This window comes from Cupressus sempervirens, chromosome 1 (assembly GCF_028749045.1).
Source record: "Cupressus sempervirens isolate cs-2001-9-10 chromosome 1, ASM2874904v1, whole genome shotgun sequence".
Taxonomy (NCBI): domain Eukaryota; kingdom Viridiplantae; phylum Streptophyta; class Pinopsida; order Cupressales; family Cupressaceae; genus Cupressus; species Cupressus sempervirens.
The window spans coordinates 432424734-432431737 of record NC_143118.1 but is presented as its reverse complement, the minus strand read 5'-3'; positions in this window follow the sequence as shown (position 1 = coordinate 432431737).

Genomic DNA, 7004 nt, shown 5'->3' with positions numbered 1-7004 from the left:
TACCATAATATTCTATTAAATTCAAGAGCATGATATATCAAATGTAATTTTCCTAAGATTAAGAAATAAACCATTTGGGGGCATAAGTCATTAACCTAAATGATCTAATGCAACAAATTACTTATTATACAATGATTTCACAATATACACTCATTTCTCAATGCAGGGAAATATTTTATTACTATAATGAAATAAAGATGAATTTCAATTACATTCTATTTATGTTACTTTCAATAGGAGAACACAAGGAATATAGTGCACCACTCTCCACAAGGAGCAACACAAGAATCACTCAAGGCCAAAACATGGACACCAATCAGTGACTCCATCTAAGGGGTCACACAAGAAACCAATCCATATTGAGGCACATCAATTCCAACTGCAAAAACCATGAAAGAGTCACTAACCACTCAAATCCATGAGAAAAAACCCACAAAATGGTCTAGTATGTTCAAATGAGGTTCCCACTAAGGGGTATTATCCATCCCTAAAAGGTATACAGAACTGAAAGATTCACTTCCTTCTCCTCGTATTACTTGAGTCACACCTACCAGATAAGAAAGTTCAATCCAAGTAGGTGTCCAAGCAACAAGATATAATGACCTCACAAGGAGACACTCGCACTCACACAACAAAAACATCAACCATATGGGAAACATATACACAGAGATCCAAATGTTTGAACATGGTCTCTGATACTAGATGTAATGCCCCACCTAGATATCCTTGGAAACAAGGATAAACAAAGACGAATATTTTCTTTTAAAAGATAAAGAACATATACAATAAATTACAAACATAAGATCACAAAGATTGCAATGGAAGACTAAACCATTTACTAAAGCTCCCCAAGAATTGATATGCGATCAACATATTCATTTCCATCTACATGAATTAAACATACAAGGTTCATTCCATAATTTTCTAATACGATTACAATGTTCATTTTAGATCCCAAACAAAATTTCTAAATGATTAAACCACACAAGTTCATTTACCATATGCCTAGAGCATGAACAAATTCATGAATAGCCATTTTGAAATTAGGCTAAGTCTAAAATCCTAAACTCCTAAACTAAGACTAAGTTTGAAATCCTAAAAACTTTATAATTATGGAATTTTTAGCACAACTCCTAGAGAGTTGGAACCTATCCCAAATGAATCATCATATATATAATATTTATCAAATGGTATACTCTTCTTCCTTTACTTGTGTTCCTCAAGAAGGCTAAAGGAAGAAGAGTATGTCACTTATATTTAAATGATATATTTTATATATGACTAAAGATCTATAGGAAAGCAATATGATACTTCTCCTAACTATGGTATGATACTTCACTAGTATTGTACAAGATTCCATATATCTGTAGTACAATACTTCACCAATATTGTATCAATTGACATGTCCTAGGGTCATCCAGGAGAATAAGAAAGGTTTAAATGCTAAACTAAGAAGAAAATAGGGTTATAACATCCACACCAGGGAGTATCAAAACCACCAAACTCAAGGAATGAACACTCAAGAGAATCAAAAGCATAAATAAGATCTAGATAACTCACATTAACAACGTGCTACTCTAAACCATAAAAAGTTACATCTCAATGAAGCTAAGAAACATCCTCACATTATACCTATACATAAGAAACATCTCAAAAAGAAAAGAACAAGAAAATAAGCAATTGAACTAAAATAATTGTGCTCATTTCCTCCATAACATAATTGAATCATGAGATCTCACAAATCCTAACCATACCCCTAAGCATGAAATCTCCAATCGCCAACAAGATCGTTGGCATTTCCTTAAGAAATCTATCTTACCAATAACCATCAATAAACATCTCATGAATAAGTAAACCTAAAATTCTAGTCTACCAATAGCATCGCTAATTCATATCAGTATTAAGAGCACCATCTAACCAATAATAACTAACATCATGATAAAGGAATGCATGAAGTAATATAGTAAGCATCATATAAACATGAGATCAAATGCATCCAAAGTAAAGCTTAAATCACAAGTAAACATACTCTAGATATACTAAAGCACCAAGTGAACATCCAACATCAACCTCAAATAAGAAGCAAATTGTCTTTATACACTAGTCCCCGGGTCTGGTATAAGTAGTTATGCCTCCCAACCACATAGTGCCTATGGGCCCATTCCCATTGTGTTGATGGAGATAATGATTTGACCACAACAACATAATATAATCATCCATTGTTAACACACACCCATCAAGTATTATACCAAAATCAATATGCTCATGAAGATAATGCAGTACATCAGGTCACTAGTTAGAACCACTTTAGGATAACTATGTAGGGACTCTAGTGGAGCGTAAGTGTCTGGCATCACAAAACACAAGCTATACATGGCATGTTAATGCACTCCTCTTGGGAGGTCTAACACCATGTGTGGTAATATGCTTCTGGAGGAGGGTCAACAACTATTATGGTAACATACTTCTATGGGAGGCCTACCACTACACCCTTACACCAGCTCCCTCAAGATGCTTGGATAACATACAAGTGTTTACTTATCTTATCATAAGCTTTATTATTCCATTTTATTAATTTTGGTTATAACTTATTTAAACATCTACATGTTACCTTGTTGGCCACTTTTGGGTTAGGGTATACAAGAGAAGCCACTCCACATGTTTACCCTACATACCATGCTCATCACACAATGTGTTCCTTCAGGGAATGCAAGTTCCCAACCCAACCCCCAAATGAACAATCCCTTAACTAGCCTATATCTATGAGTTTGGCTCTCACAAGATCCCATCATACCCACACACAAATGCTCATGTATGGGCACAACCAAATTCATGAATATAATCAAGTAATACCAATGCAAGGGTTGGATATAAAAATGAAACAAATGCTACAAACATAACAAGCTCACTCAATTGACCTATATCTAGGAGTATGGATTTTACATGAATCCCAACAAAGCAATAAGACACCATGCATCATTAACTCACTTGATCGACCTAAATTTGGGAGTATGGATTCAACATAAATCTCAATGTCCATTAAGTAAAATCATAACATGCAAGGAAATGTGGAATACAATCCAAGCAGACAATGCCAATAGCCAAACAAAATATGTGTGGCACAAAAAATGAGGCAAGAATAAAAATCCAAGATTCAAAGTTCTCTGAAAGGGATAAAACTAAAACCCCAACCCACGAATAGGCTCACAAAACCAAGGGTCCAATAAATTTCACTAAACAAGGTCAAATTTATGAACTAACAAATCCAACAAAACTCACAAGTCCACAAAATCCAATATGGAAACATGAGTTTGGACCAGGAAATAAAAGTCTTGCATAGTAAATGAACAAAATCAAGTGTAGATGCACAATATACCATAGCCAAAGCAACAATGACATAAATTACATAATTAAATCATCTAATTATTTTTGTTTATATAATCATTTAAATAGCCCTTTTATATAAATTTATTGAGGAGACAAGGTAATTATTTGTAGCATAATAAATCAATGAAACTACTATGGATAAATCATTTTCTAATTAATTCAAGCATTTAAAAATTGGTATTAATAACAATTACTCAAAAACATAAAAGGCACCACAAACATATAAGTTACTATGGTTGTAACACAATCACTCACAAAGCAAGAGTATCAAGGTTGCAGCCATTAGGATGACTTAGAGGAATCAAAAGGGGGATGCACTACATATGTCAATCCACACCAAATGACTGTGATGACCCAAAGTAAAATATGTTACATTTACATCTAATAGATAAAATAATTCCAAAATATAGGACATACTTATGAATACTTATCAACACACTATACCATGACCCACAAATAGGTCACAATTAAGATTAAAAAATGCATATTACACTTTTTGAGAATCAAGTGAATACCATGACTAAGGCCCAAAGATGAATCATGATATAATTCAAACCATCAGAAGATTAATATTAATAGAATATTTCCTAAATGCAATGTGGCTAATAAATCAAAATTATTCATTGAATTATGTTATTTGAACCTACATAACATAAATACTTTGAGAAATATTGTAGTCATAACAATCATACAAAGTCCTCACTAAAGGTTAAATATGATACCTCGTGTATTCATATTTTGGGGTTTAGATGGGAAAAAAAGTGGGTAATATATTTCCTAAATAAGGGGAGGAGGTTTTTAAGGTAGTCAAGTTTGGGGTTTATATAGGAAAATGCATTCAGGGGGTATTGGTTGGGTGTTGCGAGGAGGTGAAAAAAGGATTTTGGGGAAACATTCTTTTAAAATAGTGTGATTATATAGTATATCGCATATCCACATGCTATGATTTAGGTTCACTATTCAAAGACCTCATGAGAATTTATAAAAATTTGATAGAATATTTCAAGTAAAACTAAACACCAAGGGCAGATAAGTTCACCAAAATAGATGATCCATGAGTAGAACAATGTATATTTTCCATGAAGCTCCAAGAATACAAAACAAATCACACTAAACATGTACTATCCATAATCAAAACTTTTCTTGCATAATTGATAGACAAAATATACATATCCAAAACTATCAACAACTAATTGATACCACTAGAGTGTCATTGTGAACGTTTTGACATTAATAAAAATAAATATCATTGTGAGAAATAAAGATAGACTTGATTGCAAGAACTGCTCACAAATGGAAGGTATTGACTTTGGAGATGTTTTTTCTCATATTGGTATAATTGAGGTAGTTAGGTTATTTATTTCTTATGATACTTTAAAGGACTTAAATTTGTATTAGATGGGTGCAAATTCTACATTCTTGAATAATGAGTTGCAACTATAACTATATGTAGAATAGCTAGATGGTTTCTCTTCGACAAATGAAAGCAATATGATATGCAGGTTTAAAACATATATGTATGGACTAAAACAAGCCCCTAGAGCATGGCATTCAAGATTGGATAAATATATTTTGAAGCTTGGTTAAATTAGTAGATGTATTGTTAATTGCAATTTATATTTTAATATTATTTAGGATAACATATTGATTCTTTGGGTATTTATTGATGATATTATTTTTGGTGGCAATGAAAAATAGAGTAAAGAGTTTGTTGACAAAAGGGAAAGAGAATTTGATATGTCTATGATAGGTGAGATGAATTTATTTCTTGGTTTAAAAATTACAAAACCAAAAAATGGGATTTTCATATCACAATTGAAGTATGTAAAATAATATTGAATTTTTTTTATATGGATGACTCTAAACTAGTTGGAAATCCTATGAAAACTAGTCGTAAGTTTACAAAAGATAAATCAAATGAGATACAAATTAATGATAGATGTCTTATTACATACTTGAAATAAATAAGAGCTAATATTATGAGTGTAGGATGTATGGATCTATATTTTCAATAGAACCAAAGAGATCTCATGAGGTTTCAATGAAGAGGGTATTCAAATATCTAAAAGGAATAGTTGAATATGGCCTATGGTATGATTAGGATGATGATTTTCTAAGAAAGAAAGTGTAGGCAAAAGAGGTGAGGTTGAAATATTTACCAACCAAGGAGCAACTAGATGATAATTTCCCAAAGCCTCTTCAAAAGGATACTTTTGAGTAACTAAGAGAGAAGTTAGGGGCCTTACCCCTATCAAGCCTGAATTAAGATACATAGGCATACACAAATCTATGATCAAAAAGTAAAGAAATCAAAAGATGGATTGATGAGAAAAAGAGACTACTCCATTGGGGGAGAAGTCACAAAGTTAAAGATGAGCATCTTTGGAATTATTTTCAAAGGAAGAGAAGTTAAGAATAGTGGATGAAGAGAAACAAAAGGGAATCCAAACAAGAGAAGTTGAGAAGAAAGGGGAAAAGGTAAGAAGAGAAAGTGCAAATAGAAGATGAGAAGAGCATAAGATGGACACTAAAAAGAGTGAAGTCTAACATAACCCACAAAGGACCAAGAATGATCAAAGTATGTGGATGCATCATCCTAGGGGGAAGATGTTGAAAGAAGAAGAGAAAGAGAAGGAACCAGTATAATGAAAATGTGGAAGTGGTGTCAATAATGCCAAAGGGTGAGATTGATGGCATAACCATCTCAAAGGTCAAAGACTAACCAGAAGAATGGCCAATGGACTCAATTATGATGATGTTTTCATTGATGTCAAGACACAATGAGGAACAAAGATTAGTAGGGAGAAATGACCAAGGAACATTGATCTTGTATGTGTGACTATAGCTCACCAGGGTGATTAGATAAAGATGAAGTACAAGCTTAGAAGAGGTGATGATAGAGGAGATCCACTTAGATAAGTGAAGAGAGAATGTGTAGAAGGACGTCAAAGTAGAAAGAAATTCAAATCGATCAGTGACCATATAGGATGACTTGGCTAAGTCGGTAAGTGAATCATGGAGTGGGTAGAAGTGCACTCATTATTGCACTTAATAGTGATGGGGTTGTCATGTAGAGGAATAGTCGAAAGAATTAAAATTTAAATTCTTTCTAGTAGAGTAAGCTATTGAGGACACAAGAAACCTCTAACTCTTGTAAGAACATGCCACATCTTACAAGAGTGGTGCACTATTGTAATGGGAAGCCAAGCTAGGAGTAGGCTTGAGAGTTAAAATTTTGAATTCACATATTAGGGTTTCAAAGCCAAGAAAGAAGAGACTATAAAAGAAAATGGAGTTGAAAGATAAAAGGTTAGATTGTTGGTTGATAAACTAGAGAGCCAAGAAAGTCGAGCGAAGTCATGTAATCTCAAAGTGTGAAGAAAGTGACAAAATAAAGTCATAGCTAAGGAGTTATTGATGTGTTGAGGAGAAACCAGTGAGCTAGAACAACACAAGTGTGATTGTGTGCAAGAGTGAGTAGCGTTGACCACACAAGTGATCGTGTTTGAAATTGAAGAGCTGAGAGAAGAAAAATCTTAGTTCAAAATGGGTTAGAAGAGAAATAAAGGGATCTATATTCAAGGTAAGTGTAGTAGTTGTCTATTTATAAAATTCTC